The sequence below is a fragment of the Stegodyphus dumicola genome, chromosome 3 (assembly GCF_044657685.1).
Source record: "Stegodyphus dumicola isolate Sdum_Otavi_A_Nest chromosome 3, ASM4465768v1".
NCBI classification, from domain to species: domain Eukaryota; kingdom Metazoa; phylum Arthropoda; class Arachnida; order Araneae; family Eresidae; genus Stegodyphus; species Stegodyphus dumicola.
The window spans coordinates 209,781,315-209,798,043 of NC_140770.1; the positions used below are offsets into that span (position 1 = coordinate 209,781,315).

The 16,729-nt window shown below is 33.6% G+C and overlaps 1 protein-coding gene and 1 long non-coding RNA gene across 4 annotated transcripts in view; one reads left to right on the forward strand and one right to left on the reverse strand.

The window, feature by feature from the left end:
• Positions 1-16,729, reverse strand: part of LOC146998262 (uncharacterized) — a 215,735-nt gene that overhangs the window by 53,447 nt on the left and 145,559 nt on the right. The window lies entirely within an intron of this gene.
• LOC146998263 (uncharacterized) overlaps positions 11,291-16,729 on the forward strand; it is a 39,960-nt gene continuing 34,521 nt past the window's right edge. For 2 of the 3 annotated variants that reach the window (XM_085813825.1, XM_085813826.1), the window contains exon 1: positions 11,291-11,439. The gene's annotated coding sequence lies outside the window, so the exon portion shown is untranslated. The remainder of the gene's footprint in view (positions 11,440-16,729) is intronic. The other variant, XM_085813827.1, reaches the window with a different exon arrangement.

A 16,729-nucleotide genomic window follows, 5' to 3' on the forward strand; every position in this document is an offset into this window, starting at 1 on the left:
TGTACAGCAAACTGGCATCGTGTATGAGTTAACATAAATTTCTCTCAAGTGTGTAGGTGCAACAATACTTATCAAAAGTGAAAAATAATTTCAAGAAATTAATTTTTAAATTGCAGTGGTTCCTAAATGTTTCTGTTTCAATATATTTTTTTCTTTCGAAAACAAGGTCACGGCATCATATAATGTGTAAGATGATATTATTGCTTAACTTTTGATATCTAAACGCCAGCTCTGTTTTCGTGTGTAAACAAGCATTCAAACAGAAGGCCTCTTACTCAGATCCATTAAGAAATGATTCTGGAAAATTAGACAACATAAATAACTGAAAATAAATAAATTTTGGACTAAGATAGAATGAAGTAAATATTTTGATGTTAAGATATGAATTAAATAAACAGAACTAAGATTTTTTTTTTGATACGAAATAATGAAAATAAATAAAAGAATAATACAAGTCTGGATGAGTTCAGATTTTAACGATCGCCCTAAAGGGCACTTTTAAATTTTAACATGGTTTATCAGTAGAAATGGCTAGGGGGAATAGCGAAACATTTTTTAGGCTAGTAGATGAATATGCATTTAGATGAACGTGAGTTAAACTAACTTTAGAACTTTATGTATATTCTGTGTATTCTGTGTTAAAAGGAGGAGGAAATATGCAATGTAACTCTGTGAATATATCTGGTTGTAACGAAAGTTTTCCGCTAAAAAACGTTTTTTGACAAAGGACAAAGTTGAACCAGTTCAATGAACCAAGTGGGTAACGCCGCTTGTTGCAATCTGGTAGTGTTTGGTGTATTTAATTATGGCAAAGCACACTAAGGCTATCTGCCTAAGAGGAAGGATGCCTTCGTGGAGGACTTTCTAAGGGAAACTCTCTCGTATACACGTTACACATGGGAAAAACCACGAAAACGCCCATGCAGCCAGCCCGTTCGCGGGATTCGAACCTCGGACCGAGTTACCAGTGTTCAGCGACTTTACTGCTCGGCCGCTGGTAGGATGTTGCAATCTGGAATGAAGTCATAATAACTAAAGCATGCGGTGGTCGTCTGTGAGCGCCTCAGGCTTCTCTTCTCCCTGTGTTCCAGAATGTTCACTTTCTACCTACTCAAAGGAGATGTTTGACATCAGAACATAATTTCGAGTGCATTTAGGCTAAATATAATCCCTTAAAAAACTAATTTTCTCAATTAAAATTAAAACATAAAAGAATCCAACTTATCTTCACAGTGCTATTAGTCTGGAAAGTCACTTTTTATCCGTATCACTTCTGTGACCGATTCACTTTTCAAATTGTTGCCACCAAACGTTGTCGCGATGTGTTATTTTTTTTAATTAAATGAAAATTCTCTATGTATATGTGTATATTTTTTGCATTGTGGAAACACTATGCCATCTAGAGTCGTAGAATTTTCAGAAAGCATATTCCTGAATCCGAACATGGATACCTAGAAGCCCAAATTTTAATTTCCGATTTTCTTTTTGATTTATTTCTTATTTTGTACAAATTCAAACAAATTTTCTTTTATGAAAGCGCGAAGTGGCATCACTTTGTTCGAAATAAAATCTTTTTATATCCAGTTTGCCGGTGTTGCGTATCCAGTGAGTTTTGCCTTTCTGTGAAATGTAAGATATTTATCATTCAATTTTAATCAAATTAAGCTTTTGAAAGTAGTGTGTTGATCGTGCCAAAATAGAATACTTGTTATCCCATGTCCGTATTACATGGAAATAAGCAAAACGAACTTTCAAAAGCGTTTCTAAAAACCAGTTTGACCACTATAACAAAAATTGTGGACCAATTTATTGAAAATGACCAAACTTTTGGCAGGAGTTCAAAGGCAAGATGGGGTGTTATGGATGTCTTATCATCTTACCCAACTTCTTACAGAGCGCAAAAAGAAAGCGCAAATTACATTAGATACCTTCTTGACAAAAATGCGGAAAATTGGAAATACAAAAGAGACTGAATGGTCTGAAATATAAACATACTGACTTAGAATTTTATTTATTTTTATATGTATATCCGTTTATTATGTTTCTATATTTGTAAGAAATAGATTTTTTTTATTGTTATAAAATACATCATTAATAAATTTAATGGTAAAATACCTGACCAATTTTATACCCACCTTCCCCTAGCCCCATTATTTACATGATGTGTTAACCTCGTTTAACGCTGTTTCATATTACGCTCTAATTTTGATGGAACATATACCCCGCGTGAAGCGGTACTTAGAGTGACCCCCATGCCGCACCGACAGTATACATTTACAAACATCCATATGTTATTCGAAATCGGGCTTTTCGGTACCGCAGTAGGCTTCCCTAACCACTATATCTTCTGGGCGACTTATTTAAACTTAACGAACCAAATAGCTCTTGCAGTAAAACATAAGTCAGAGCTTTTTGAAAGATTTAACGAAACATAAACGTTAACATGAAACTAAAGTGATTAAAATATGAAATTCACAAGACAAAGCTCTATTGTAAGGTTTGACTGAGGCTTCTTAATCACGGCAGCAAAACACAACTAGGAAAAGCTAAAGCTGGACAAAAATAATTCGGAGGACAGCAGCCACTTTAATTTAATTAGCAGCCTTTAATTTCAAGAAGTTTGTTCTTATATACGTTAATCAATAATAACGAAACTAACAGTAAAGACGAAAATAATAAGATAATGTGTTAATAAACATAAAACTCAATTGCAATAAAAATAATTTTATTGCAGCAATTATTTTATATTTAGGAGCTTTTTTTCCTTGTCTTGGATTATGTACTTGACATTGTCCTTGCCACTAATCATTAAACTGAAGAGAGAAAAACGATAACACAGCTAGTAAAACTAACTGCCTTAAAATCTTCACCTGAAAATTAGTACTTGATTAATTAGATGATTATAGTGGCTCCTTTTGATTACAGAAACATTTGTTAATAATTATATCAAAATATATCCTTGATGGTATAAAATTTAATCAAACTTCTAATGTCAGATCGTAATTATTCCCCTAAATCATGCTTTTCTCGAATAAGAGCAATACGTTTTGTAGAGACATTAGGTATTTTTCGAAAGTAGGAGACATGAAAAATAAGCAATGCCCTCACCGGGATTCGAACTGCGGAGCTCTCGAATACGCGCCGAGTGTGCTAACCATTACACCACGAAGGTATGCTAAGAAAGGCAGGGTAAATACCTTATCATTTTACATATGATAGAAATAAGAAAAAGTTTCATTCCTCCAGACAAGCCTTTCTCCTAATGGTGTATTTCCTCAGCATATATTTATTTGATATATATTTACATACCTACATTTGTAGCAGAAAATACAGTATTTTCCCCCTTCCTCAATAATCATATAATTATGCAAACTGCCTAATCAGTAACTATGAGAAAGAAAAATATGTTAGTCATTGCAAAATTTGAAACAATTGCTGGTATAATAGTTTTAATTTTAGATTTCAAATTGTTTTTCTGTAACTACCTATTCTATAGATTGTTACTTTAAAATAGGAACTTCAGGATTATTTTCTGCCGTTCGATTTGATTCGTAACCATGGGAACAACAACCAAGAAAAAGCCGATTAACTTAATTTTTTCCTCCATTTTGCTTCCGTTAAAAAAGCGTTTTTAGCTTCATAATAAGCACGCGAATGAAGGATGACTTGAATTGCAATCTCAAATGACGCTGAAAAACAATTGCTGTGTGGAGATGATGATACATGTTACGATCGCGAGTAGTAAATTATGGTGAAGTGCGTTGCCTAAAATCTAAAGTATTATTAATACACTATAAAGAAAGAACTTTTTTAAACAATTTTATTAACGAGAAAACAGAATTGAAACAAATATCAAGTGATTTTTTTAAAAAACGAAATTCCAATGATTGTTTATCTTTCGAACAGTCTTTTTGTGATGTTATTTTACGAAACTTAAAACGTGCAGAAATTAATGATAAGATGAAGAGGAAATATAGAGGACGCTACACACTGCCTTCCCAGTGAAAACGATTAGGAGCATAATTCTTTAAATGAGACGGTAACCTGACGATTCTTCCACTGCGAGTGGTATGGTTGTGACTGATTAGGTTGCGAAATTTTTCCCCGAGGTTCGTACTATGTTGTGTGGATCTGGATAATCCACGTGCCTGTGCGTTTCAAGAGGCTGCTTATCGTTGTCTTTTATGATAAAACAAGGTTTCAGTCTATCAATTGAAATTCCTTTGACAGTTCCATTAATTTCTATGTCAAAATACATTGCTGCTTGGTGTTTGACAACATAAAGCCCAAGATAAATTGGTTCCAAAGACGAAGTGGCCGCGTTATTATCGACGAAAACATGTGAGCAATTCAAAAGATGTTTTCAAACGAATGCGGTTGTATTGCCATGGGTAATCGTTTCAGAAGGTTTCGTGTTACGGGTAATACTTTGTAGCCTTTGCACGAACTCTGAGTATGTGACATTAAGGATCGTAGTGACGAATTCTCAGGGTAAACAGAGAGGATATCGGTAAAGACGCTCGGCTGAAGAGTTTCCTATATTTCTTTCAAAGCAGAGCGTAATCCGAGAAGAACCAAAGATAAAGCGTCTACCCAAGATTTACTTTGTTGTAAACGGCATTTCAAACTTCCTTTATAATCCTGTATTGTCGCTCAGTCAATCCGTTCGATTGTGGATGATATGCTGCTGTTCTGGATTTTTGAAAACCGAAGTATTTGGTCAAAGATGAGAAGAGTTGACTTTCAAATTGACGTTTTTGATCAGACGTAATACGTTGTGGAATTCCAAAACGAGAAATGAAATCCAGGTTGAGATCATCCCATTTGCAACTGCTTCTACTGATTGATTCGCCATAGGAACGGCTTCAACCCATCTTGAAAAACCATCAATCATCGTTAATATCGAAAGTTTAAGGGGATATATGGGCGGTTAAAACACAATAACACGCCGAAATTGCTGTGAAAATTTTGTAAATATAACGCTGATTTTTGTTGTTTGATTTCTGAATTAACATGGGCGGTTATTGTTGATAAAGACATCACATTAAATCGATTTGACGGTGCCTGGACTGGTAATCTGAACCATTCTCATCCTTGGGTTGTTTTTTAAAATTGTCAACTCTTCATCATCTTGAAATTCTACAATAGTTGCGTAATCGACTGGAGACGGTATTAATTATCAAAAGAGCATCTGCAACAACGTTTTCGTTTCTCTTGCCGAAGCGAATATTCGTTGAAAATTGAGCAATATAACTCAATTGCCTTTCTTGTCTGGGAGAGCCTTTGTCTAAATATTGTTGAAAAGCGTAAGTGAGAGGTTTGTGGTCCGTATAAATGTTGAAAGACCTTCCCTCTAATTTGTACCTAAAATGCTTTATTGCAGTGTAGATGAACAAGAGCTCTCGATCATATACACTGTGTGTCATTGTGCGATCATATACTACTTTCTCTGTGTGTCAGTTTAAGAAGAGTGAGAAGAAAAGTAATGGACGCATCTCTCTCTGGACAATTTGATGAATGATGGCTTCTGATAGCTGTATCTGAAGCATCGCATGTGAGAGATATAGTAGCATCAGTTGAACGATGAACAGCATAGTAGACTGACAAAGCGCAATATCTAGGTTTTCGAATGCATTGCGAGAATCTTCGGTTCATCATAGCGGTATTTTACATCTTCCACTAAGTAGTGAGGTTAGAGGTTATTGAAGCTTGGCACACTTTGGAATGAAAAGGTAATAAAAATTAATCATCCCTAAAACCCTGCGCAAGTTAGTAGCTGAAGGGAGTCCGGGTATGTTTTGTATAGTCTCAAATTTCGTCGGAAGAATTTTTATTCCTTCAAGGTGTGATTTCATACCCCAAATAATTAAGTTTAGAAGTGCCAAAAATACATTTTGCAACATTGATGCATAAACCATAGTCGTTTAACCTTTGAAAAACCATTGCTTACGGTGTGACTCTTCGTCTTTAGAAGCGATTAGTATGTCATCTAAACAGCAGAATATAAAGTCTAATCTTGATAGTACCATAGTCATGAATCACTGAAATGTCTGTGCCGCGAAGCGTAAACCAAATGTCATGAATGGGAATTCACACAGCCCCAAAGGAGTTATAATGACCGTTTTGGGGATGTTGCTTTCGTGCACTGGAATTTGCTGATAAGCTCTATGTCAATGGATGGAAAAATCGTCTTTCCGTGTAGAATTTAGCCACAGTCGGTGATAAACGGTAGAGGATATCGATCAGGAGTGGTGGTATTATTAAGAGCTCTGTAACCTCCATATGGCCTCCAATCAGCTGATTTCTTTAGGGTGAGATGTAGAGGATTGGCCACCTAGCAACTTTGTGAAGGCCTGCAAAGACCTTTTTACAACATATACTCAAATGTGGTTTTTGCTGCTTTTAATTTTTCGGCTGAGAGTCTTCTGACCCTAGTGGTAATAGGAGGGGTCACCAGCAGAAGATAATGAAATGATACTCTCAATTAATTTACGATTTTTGCTGTTAGCCAAAAGGTGAAAGTGAGATAAAAAGTCAATACCTATTATTGATTTATTAACATCAGTTATGACAAAAAGTCAATGGAATGCTCTTCTCAGTCCCAAATCCAATTTTAGCAACTTTTGCACATACGTCTTAATTTTGGTTCCTTTTCCAGCGAAGATTTCCAGATTTGCAACAGCTCTTTTTTCTTCGATAATGGTGGAATCACGGAATTTCGGAGCCATTATCCATTAAAAATTGGGTGGCGCTCTCCCCATCACGAATAAAAAACGACACATCTGTACCCCTTGACCCTCTGTCGTCTGCTAGAGTCGGGAATTTAGTTTTCCTGCGGATGAACATTGGTTTTGATAGGCCAGTCGTAAGGATTATTGAATTTGAAAGCCTTTTCGCCAAACCTTGAGTGATAATAACATACACTTTTATTTCCACTACTACGCCTATTAATAGAATTACTTCTAGAGCGGGATCTGGATTGTTGACGTCTAGAATAATGCCTTTTATTCAGTTCGCTAACTTTTAGGGATAACTCTGAAATCTGCTCCTGTAATTTAATTAAATCATTGTCATCTGTACTGCAAGCTACAGCGGCATTCTGATCTATGGTTTCCCACATTTTATCGGCCATTGTCGCCAGTTTGGTTAAATCATCGCCGCTGATGGATAAGAATGCTCGAGATTACCGTGGGTAATCTTTGAAGCCAGAGAGTTTTAAGCGAAGCTCCACCTACCTTATCTGAAGCTAAATTCTTCATTTCGCACAATAACAGTGAAGATTTTCTAACTCCCAATTCCACCTCAGTTAATAACTTTTGGGTCTTTTTCGTTTTGGTTTCGGCGAAGATTTAAATCAGTCTGTCTTTAACAGCCGCGTACTTGTCGTACCTTGGATTGATCAGAGTGTCTGTCACTTGTGATAATATTTTAACGTTAATGGAACTCACGATATTTTATTTCATTTGCTCTATCGTAATTGCAGCATTTCAAAATTGAGCTTCCAATTGGAGAAACCATATCTTTGGGTCCGGTTTACAAAACGCTGGTACTTTAATGCTAAATCTAGCGATCGATATCGAAGTGCCGCTAATGTTTCCGCCTTCGTTTGCCATGTTTTTCTTTTTAATTAAGAAAGCCGCATTCCGAGAGTATTTTTAATTTAACACAAGCGAAGCAGTTGTAACACGAGTATTACTTCTATTAAGACTCGTCTGTTAAGTCACATTACTTCTATTAAGAACCAGTACAAAGTTATAAAAATTGCAGGGTATTAGAGATTAACACATCGGTCATTAGATGTGATTAAAAACGTGCCACCCATATTACGAACATCTGTCTACGATTAACATTGCCTGATATAGTTCTTTAAACAACATCAAAAGACGTTTATTATCTAGCTCTGAAATAATTAGCATAACTTTGAATATTTTCACATATTTTGCTTAATTTTTCATATCTCCATTTCACTTACAAGCTCAAAATATTTAACACATCTTTAACTTACTTAACTCGTGCCTTCGTTTTTCATTTTCGATTCGTGAGTAACATGTCTGGTAGTCACCAGTGAAGTGTGTTGCATAAAATCTAAAGTACTATTAATACACTATAAAGAAAGAACTTCTTTAAACAATTTTATCAACGATAAAACAGGATTGGAACATATATCAAATGACTTTTTTTAAACGAAACTCCAGTGAATGTTTATCTTTCGAATAGTCTTTTTGTGACGCCATTTTACAAAAATTACATAGTACAGAAATTAAAGGTAAGATGAAGAGGAAACATAGAAGACGCTACAGTGGCAACGGCCTTAAAGTGTTTAAAGTAACTGACTACTAAGTAACCAATTAGGTTCCAGAGCTTAAATGAAAACTAAGGTATATATACTCAGTTTTCAATGAATAAATGCACTGTTGTTTTTAATCTTCAAATTTCATACTTTATTGATTTAAAAATATCATTTCTGTCATATTTCAACTACTATAAGCTCTCAGTTGTCATTTTTTTAGCAATAGGATATATTAACTAATATACTAAATTTACAGATGGGTTATCCTGGAGCTAATCAGCATAATTTGTAACAGGAATATTTCACTAATTGTTTTTAATATATTTACAGCTCATAAAAACTTCAAAATCCTACACTAAAAGAATTCCTTTTTTCTTAATATGTCTGCGGCGGAAGTCAATAGAGGTAATAGTAAAATCCGCCTAATATTTAAAAAATAAGAAAATCGATTTAAAGTTTACAGCTTTACTAGTGAATAAGAAAGTAGAAGAAAATTTTAGTTCTTAAAAACCTTTTTTAGTTTGAAAACTTTTAAAATTACGCAAGAAGCCAACTGGAACACATCACATTCCTTTGAGTTTTATGAAATACTTACTTTTATTTTCTAGTTTGAACAAAAAGTTTTGATATCGATTATCGAATTTGAATTACGAAATTACTTTGTTAGCTATTGAGTACTCAAATTCTAAAACTCCAAAAATTATTATTAAATTAACACATAATTAACATATTTTTAAATTAACACATTTTTCAAAAAAGATATGCAGAATAATTAATATTTTTGAAATTAATTGTCAAATTTTTAAATATTAATTGCTTCCATGAAGCAAAATTTCAAATAAAACAAATAAGTTTCTACAAAAGAATTACTTTTCGATGTGAGCTAAACAGAAACAACCAATAAGTGGTCAGCGCAAGGCATGCAATTTAGGAACTATTTATGCAGGTTTATCAAAATTTGTTTATAAAATTTTGCTGTCTTTACCTCTCTGCCCCCTTTCCGAAAAGTATTGTAATGTTACGGAAATGTTTAACTGTTTCGAAACAAATGAAATGTTATTTCTCTTTTCCCACTATTTTTACTAACAGAACTGACAAAAACTTTTATATTTTCGTCCAGTTTGTCCTCGTTCTTTGTTGAATAAACCGAGAAAAGCTATTTTCGCTGAGCTATTTTTTTTTTTTTTTTTCCAGTAACAAATTTGGGAAACAATCTCCTTTTCCATTCAGCCTTGAATACCCTGTAATTTCCGACACAGCACAAAGTAAATAGTAGTCTTTTAGCTACCTTGCATGCAAATCCTTTCTCTGTTCTTTTTCCTATCTGTGCAAAAGAAAGGCCTGTCGAGGAGGCTCCAGTGTAAAGATTTAAATAAATTATCCTGGACGTCATTCGAGGTGAAGATCTCAGAAAATTGTTTCAGTTATTTAAGAGGCTTTAAGATTACACGATTCACAAGCATCTAAAGGCAATGCAAGTCTTAGAGTTTAAACAGATGTATTTAAAACATTTTAAAATAATTCTTGAAGCCTTCTAGCACATAGTACCCCCATAAATTTAAATAGCTCCATAATGGTTCAAATTTTCTCGGACACTCAATTTGAAAATATATTTACATACAAATTTCCTTATGTACATTAAGTGCTTTTGAAAATGTGTTACTATGGCGCGCACAAATACTTTAAATTTTTAGATTAATTTAGATATGTTTTGAATGTATTTTTAAAAGCACATACATATTTCAACTTTCAGGATAATTTCACATTACCCGTAATTTTAGCTACTTATTATATATTCATTAATTTACTCTCATCAAATCGAAATAAAGAATAATTAAGAAAATGAGATTTATTTTAAAGAATAATTATTTTATCAAAATTGCGCATATACTAAATATAGTACTAAAAATCTAAGTAAAAAGCGTTTGACTTCCCCAGTAGTAAGTTTTACATTTGTCGTGCAATGTCTGCTTTACATTTGTTATGCGATATTATGTTTGTCGCGCAAGACTCCTGTCAATGATTTTCTTAACCTGGATTTTGATTCATCTTCGGTTTAAAGATGCTGACTAATTCCTTCGTTTTGTTGGTGGTTTCTGATGTTGAAAAAGACTGCGAAGTAAAAAATCAAAATCCTGAAGTTTTCAATTTTTAATCAATTTTTAAATAAAATAAAGGGGAAATATATTGTTCTAAAAAATTAATGATTTTTGAACAACTTTATTCATGAGTATTGATTAGAAGTAGGGAATTCACGTCAAGTTTATTTATTTAAAAAAATGAGAAATTTGAACGTGTTTTACCATGCTTATTTATCCTACAGCGAACATTTTTCCAATATGTAATTTTTTTCAGTGAATTTTGAAGAACTGCCTCTTTGAACCTAGACTCTGATAAATACCGAAATGTTGTTTAGCTCAGTTACATACTTCTAAAACTATAATGGATATGCTCGAAAATTTGTAAATAACTTTGAGTTAAAGAAATGGATGATAACGAAATCTAGAAATTATAATAATGTTTTAGGAATTCGTTGTTATGAGTATTTTATCAATTTACGTATATATCGGGCATATCCGAAACTTCTACGGCTACGAAGGAAATTAGGCCAGTTAACTAAAACATTTTTAGTAATCTTTGCAGTCTTATTGGTATCAATGAGTTTCCAAAAGACCTTTTATATGAGTTTTGAGTTTAGAGCTGACGATGCAGAAATGAAGTGAAAATATTCTCACAGCTATTTTCTATTCCATTTAAATATTCCAACCAATTATAAGATCTTCTCTATTTAAATACTCTAGCGCAGTACCTTATCACTATGTTAAACGCTGACAAAATTATCTGATAACCCATGATGTCCAAAGGAAGCAAATACTTCTTGGAAAGTTATTGCGTGTGACCCATCTCCAAAAATTATCTTAAGTCATCTATTTGGACCGTCATGACACGTCGCCGATGAGGAATATTCTTGACCTTTGTTCTTTGTTGAATAAACTGAAAATAATTGGTCATCGAAATGCATGTATACTTCTACACCGTAGATAGTATCAAGATATATTCGAGCTCTTTTGAAGCTCAGATGCTTTTAGTAATAAACGGAATAATATTTGATGTTTAAATGGAATGCAAATGAAGTAATTAATTCTGAAGTAAGTTCATTTTTATTTTTTTCTTATGGACCTAAATGTTAAAAGATTCAATATCCAATAAAATTTTGTGAGTTTCAAAATACATCAGTATCAAACTTAACTCTTCACCGAAATGTCTGCATATGTTTTTGAGTCTATGCATTTGTTAAATATCACTCGTTCTGTACATGAGTGCAGCAACTGAAAACCAGTGCAGAAAATTCGTAATAATGTTTTTTTGCATCAATCATGTCCAAAATATAATACCACAGAACAATAAAATGTTCATTTTTGTTGGCATAAATTAAAAATAAGTACAATTTTCTTATTAGAAATTTTAAAACTTTAAAAAAGACTCTCATTATCGGATAACGAAATTTCACCAACAGGATGTTACTCGAACATTTGTTTTTAAAAAATGTATCTGATCGTTTAATTTAGAGCCCTTCTGAATTCATCACTGATAAAAGTAATTTTTTACACTTGATTTATTTCTGCTATTTTAATTATTTGTTTAATTATTTGAGTTAATTCTATATTTTGGTAAATATTAGTTCTCGAACTTTAGCTATATGTATATTGTATGAGTTTATGAATTTCCTTCAATCATGCACACAATAAAACGTTCAGTTTCACAATCATTTGTTTCACACGCTGTGTTTAATAAACAAATGAGTTACAGTACCAAATTCTTTATCATTTAACAGTGATAAATTAATTTAATTCATGAAGGCAAGTTTCCCTAAACTGATGTAAATATCATGATTTAATCGAATGCAAGTGATGTAATTTATGAAATATATTTAGATGAAAATTATTATATAATAGTTTAACCATTGTATTAAAATGTATGTTGTTATGTTCGAGCTCCATTTATTAGTTCTTGCTTAGTTAATTCTATTTAGGTAAAATGCCAAATACTTTCATTTGTTACTCAGAAAGATCATTCTTGTATGCAAGACAAAACAATACTATTATAATACAACATACACTGTACAAGGAATGTAATTTCGAGCATAACGATATTAATCAAAATAAACACATAAGTTATATACGTCAAATTGAAAAACATTTTATCTGAAAAAAACAGCTGCTATTGGTTAATAATTTAATCTAATCTATCATTCTTAAATGTTCTGATGCAACTTTTAATTTTGCAAATGTTGGCTGTCAACAAATTCTTCCAATTACAAAACTGCTTTAAAAAAAAGGAATGTTCATGTTATAGCAATTTTAAATTTAAAAAATTGTACTTTGGGAAAATTGCAAAATCTAAATTTTTATACATTCTTCAGTCCCTTTAATTATATTTTGTAAAAGTTTATTACAAACCATTAGAAAAAAGCAAATTCTTACGTAAAGGACTAAAAGCAGAAAAAAATGCGTGAGATAGCAGCTGTGTTAGCAAGTAATGTTACTTGTACAATATTTAGAAATTGTTTTTAACAACAGTATGTAACTTAATTTTATATAATATGGAGTTACATAAAAATTGCTATAGCATATATTAAAAATCAAATGCTAAATCATAAAAATAAATGTACAGCCATTAATCTGCTGCTTCCCTTTGCCTCGTACCGAAATACAAGAGTAATATAAACAAAAACATTTTTTTAATTTTTTCATCTAATTTCTTTCTAATTTTTATCATATTTTGAATACCGATTTAATTTACAAGCCCAAATGAACTTATTCTCCAAATTAAATCGTTTAATAACACTGGTAAATTTTTCAAATACAAGATCTTCTCTGTTAATTATAATATAAAGCATGTCTCTTTCCTATATTTTGAATTAACCGTTGATCACTTTAACTGTTATCGGATTAGCTGCAATCAATCTCCCATATTACTCCAGTTAATCTGGATACTGTTGCACCTAACTGTGAGAGACGGTTGTGAAAATAAAGGCCGCTTACGACCGAACGTTTAGAGACACTGTGAATAATGCTATCAAATCCAGATAATATGCCAGTCCTTGGACTTAAGACTCTTATAATGAGGTGTTTAAGGTGTTCATTCTTTTATATATGCATATAAATTTGTTCATTTTCTGTTTTCATTGTTTGTCGCTGGTGTTGAAGAAAAGTTTTTAACAGGCCCATCGTCGACGTCCAAAATTCGTTATTCACTTTGTATTTTTTACAGCAAAGTCTGCTTGCTTAAAATACTTTAAGACAGTTTTTCTCGAAGTATCATTCTAGCGTTTAGCGTTCTAGCACTATACTAGCCACATTTTCACTGTCATCTTTCAACCTACAAGTTTGGACAACATTGGACTTTTAGCCATAAATCATGCTAATGAATAACATTTTCATTGTTATTTTATACTCATTATCATCATGCAATAAGCTATATCCATACTTAATTTCATTTATTTCTAGCAAGTATTTCTCTCGAGATATTTAGGAAAACGTGTTCTACCTCTTAATTTTGTCCACCAGTGTAGTATTGTAATATGCTCACAAATGTAAATAAATAAATGGCACATAATCCTACTATTTATTGGTAAAACTATGAGTTAAAATATACCTTATGCCTAAGAAAACTTGTCTCTGCAATACGTGTTTAGGTGCAACCTGTCCTGCTGATTTCATATGATTTTTTAAATGTATCTAAATATTTATAGGACACGCTACAAACTAGCTAATGAATAGAGAGCTTAAACAGACATTTCATTTAATTTAATTTGTGTAAAAAACTTTTTGTACTTAGAGAAATCATGTGATGCTAATATAATGAAGGGTCAAACGATGGTCAATATGGCAAACTTTATGCCACGAGAAGGGATGAATATTTTCCCTTCTAGTGACTAAATAAAGGGGCACCGAAAACCAGCTTAGGCCTGCATGGTTAATTCCTCACCCTTGGAGGTGATCCTCTTTGGTCCAAAGACTTATAAGATTCAAATAATCTGGGTCAGCATACAAGTCGGAGGTGGACCGCAACGCATTCACCTACAAAGAGAAGAACATAGTAAGGCGTAGTCCCTTCTCAGTTGTTGACCCAGAGGAGCCAAACCTCCAAGGACAACCACTGGAATTAACCCTTTGGCTGATCATTCCGCGATTTCCACGGGCAACTCAAATGTAGCAAAATTTGCTCATCCCGCGATTTCTGCGGACATATGTTTTCCTTCCTTTTATTGAGGAGCGGATCCCGTTTTTTCCCCGTTTAACCATTGAAATAAACTATATACAGTATTAGGCGTTTAGTTTACCTTTTGGCCAAAAGATATCGTTAGTTGTCCACTAAATTGCGGCATTTGAAGGCACGTGGTATTAACGCTAAAACTTCACTTTTTGCCGCTTTTTCTTACAGAAATGGCTGCTAGAAAACGTTCAGCGATTATCTTGATTTTTTAATTAAATTATTTAATTATTAATTAGATTTATTGATTACATTAATAATTAGATTGATTATTAATTGTATTTATTGAATCTGGTGCAAAAACTGAGAAGCTGGACTTTGCCTTGAACCCTGTTTTGAATTCTATCATACTAAACTGCATTTCTAAGGTATTTTTCCCTCGGTGCTTTATATTTTCTTAAATTTTATACATTTTCCTTTTTTATATTATGCAATAAATAGAAATTAACTGAACTTTGTTTAAAAAAATATTTTTTTGTGATAAAATCTGAAATTGGTTTTTCTGGCAACTTAGTTTCTCATGATAAAAATCTATATAAAAAATATTTTCTAGGAAAAAAGTGTATTTTTCAATTATCCAATATATATAAATTAAAAATAAATAAATAATAATAATAATTAAAAAAAAAAAAAAAAAAAAAAAAAAAAAAAAAAAAAAAAAAAAAAAAAAACGAAATTTTGGAAGCGATTTCGGTCTACAAATTGAGCAGTCAGAGGGTTAAACCCACAACCAAGGAGCAGACAAAAATAGTACCATATGGTTCCTGCCGAGCCTGAACCTACCACCGAATAAATGATGATTCTAGTTCTGTGAAGACTGGTTTTACTATATCCCCGTGGTCGATACTGCCTAAATACAGACTGCCTACGCAGGTAAAACCTGTGAAGCAACCTGCGTTTTGAACCCCCGGAGGGGGCAGTAATTCCATACAATTTGCACATGAACCATGAACGCCAGAGCAACAGCCCCTGCACTGGAAGGATTATACCTCCCTTTCAAGGTTTTAGAACTGAGACTTCAGGACCTGTCCGAGAGACAGGACCTGTCCTGGTGGAGCCTGCACCACCCCTCCCGGTCGCTGCAGAGGGAGAAAACTTCCCTCAACAATTTGATTCATCGGAGAAGAGACCGACGGGCGACCATCACATAGAGATCCACAGGGCCGATTTCAACTCCGACTACTCAGCACACAGAATTAATTCCCACGAGCGGGGTCACCACTTCCTCTCGCGATACTCAAACAAGGACATATAAAAGCACGAGATCATACATCATAGCACACCGACCAAGAGGAGCCAATCCCTCTCGGGCGGTCATCGCAATCCAGCTATGTAAATTCCCCACGGCCAAGGTCCCAGACAAGGCAGTACCAGTACGGTCTCTGCCAAGCCTGAACCTACCATCGAATATACGATGGTTCTAATCTATGTGAAGATTGATTGTTTGCTCTGCAAGCCGAAGATGTCTAGACGCAAGTCTAGCCAGTGGTCTGGAAGAACCCCGGGTCTCCTCCCAAAAATGGTAGGTTCTGGCAATTCCGCCCAGTAGGACCCCAGAGTTGTTTGTCCAGCACCGTTAGCTTATGGCAGCCGAAGCCAACATATTTACCAGCGAGCGCCACGAGGAGGCCGATGCTGAACTGAGGGAGACGTGGCGAACCACCTCCCTCGGCACCCGCACCCTTAGATCAAACCCCGGGTCTCACACCGCCAGCAATCGGTTCCGGAATATCCAATTGGTATGATTTCACTTAAAAAATCACTTCACATAAATCTAGTAATGCGCCTAAAATGATACATATGCAAGGCATGCATACATTTTAGGAAATAATCATTTTTCGGAAAAATGGTAATGCATAGTTATGCACAAGTAAAATAAGTATGCTAAGTACGCTACGTTTTATTTGATTTAATTTTATATGTCCTTTCTGAGTTCGTAATTGACGCCATAAAGCATTATTATAGTGTCTAAAAATCAATACATTTAATTTGGACCAAGAGTTAGTTTTTTCCATCCTGGTAATATACTACTAATTACAATTAACAGTAGTGGCGGTTCTAACACCGAGGTGTCATCTGCAGTGTTCTAGTCAATTAAGTTTCCTGGTTCGTTAATAATTATGACTACTTGATAGCCACAATTCATGCTGTATATTTGACAAT